Raw genomic sequence first — 2,078 nt, forward strand, 5'->3', positions numbered from 1 at the left:
ATTCTTTCTGCTCCTTGTCACAATTGTTAAAGAACCACGTATGTATTGCATGAAAACATGATGACCTTTTCCTCTTAGTTTAAATAAACTCCAAGGTAACTGGATTTCTAAAGCACTTTGCTGTTTGCCTGATATCTATTTACCTTAGCAATAATTTTTTTTACGACCCTTTGACTCAAAGTAAATAAAGGTATATTTTATCACTGTTAAACAGCTGTGAATGTTCATTTATTTAATACATACCAATATTTTTGACATTTAGAAAGTAACTGAATTATTGTGGGGCTCAGTTACTTCACAAATCAATAATAGTGAATCTTAAGGCACCTCTCTGACAAGCATAAGGACCTGGGTTCAGTCCCCATTACTGCACGCCATGCCAGCCACCAACACCAGGTATGGTGGCACACGCCTGTAGTCCCAGCTCTGGGGAGGTTGAGATGGGTATCACTATGTGTCTGAGCTGCATAGTGAGACCTGGTACCAAACAAATAAATAAATAAGATTTAAAAAAAAAATTTTTTTTTGAAAGTAAATCTCTAGTGTCTGTGGTGGCACACACCTAATAATCCATCACTTGAGGTGCTAAGGCAGGAGGACCCTGAGAATTCAAGGCTCCTGTAGGCTACATAATGAGTTCAGGACCAGCCTGGGTGACATAGTGAGACCCTGTCTTAAAACACCAAAGGTTGGAGGAGAATAGGGTATCTCATAATGAATTTATTGTGTAGGATGAGATCTGCAGTGGGAATAGACAAACTTTCTCTAATATATACATTAAGAAAATTAAGGATTTTTTATACACAGATGACTTTAAGACTTATATCTCATTTCAGGAGCTGGGGAGATAGCTCAGTGGAATAAGTGCTTGCCTGGCAAGTGCAAGGTCCTGAGTTCAAACCTGGTACACCAAAAAAAAAAAATTTTTTAAAAGATGTATCTCATTTCTTCTTGCCTATATGATGAAAAATAATTTTAGTAAATATCAATTTAATTGTGAACACAAAATCTTTGAGACTCTACTTGGGTATTCCACCCCAAATTCAGGGCTGAACTAATTTAATTTCTGTCACATATTTTGTAATAAGCCCACTGTCTTAGCTACTTTTTTCACTAGTGGAACAAAATACTTAGCACCCAGAGTTGAAGGAAGAAAAGTTTACTTGGCTCACAGTTTGTAGAGGTTTACTCCAGCACAAGGTGACAGGACAGAGGTACCTGGGAGAGCAGAAGGCAGAGTAGCAGTATTCAGCACCAAGCAGAGACGAATGCTGCCCCTCATATCTTAGCCAGCATTCACACCTGTAATGCTAGCATTACCCATGAATTAATCCCAGTGTCAATGGCATCTTTGATCCCAGCAGCACATACTCAGGCCAGCCACCTTGGAAAAGTCCCACCTACTTACTACCTCATAAGGCTTAGGAAGGACATCTAGATAGAAGCTACAATACCCAGATTTTCCTATTTGGTGTTCTCTCAGGAACTGTGGATAGGGTTCCTTTTCCAATTAGGCCATGATTTTCTTTGGGTTCTGATAGCTCTCCTTTCTCAAATGTTCTCTTTGAAACACTTCCTTCATTTGTGACATGATTGACTTAAAAAATTCTGGGGTGCAAGAAAGTCTGTTCTCTAAGTAAAATAAATTGAACTCTAAACCCCATTGTCTTGAAGTAACAGGAAATTCAGTCTGATTTTTGTGACTTCATCAGCTCAAATTTATGTGAAAGTGCTAGAGGAGGATGTCCAAAGCAGATCATCCAAGGAGGTCTGTTCATAAATCCCTGCCCTGTTGTGTACAGTAACACTAATGTGTGGCGACATCCCCCTCCTTTTATTTTCCCCTTTACTTATGTGAAGGCTAAGTGCTAATTTGGTTGGAATATACCATAATTAGTGAAACTGTTGGCCAGAAAATACCTGAACTCAAGAGCAGTCTCAAAGGTTTCATCACACATCATATTATTCAGTACAGGATCTAACCAAATAACCTTACTCCTTTCTTGTGTTTTGGCTTTCTTCTCTCACACACTTCCTTAAAAAATTTTACTAAGCATCAGCTATGTGTAAGGCATTGT

This window comes from Octodon degus, unplaced genomic scaffold, assembly GCF_000260255.1.
Source record: "Octodon degus isolate 3935 unplaced genomic scaffold, OctDeg1.0 scaffold00124, whole genome shotgun sequence".
In the NCBI taxonomy this organism is placed as follows: Eukaryota; Metazoa; Chordata; class Mammalia; order Rodentia; family Octodontidae; genus Octodon; species Octodon degus.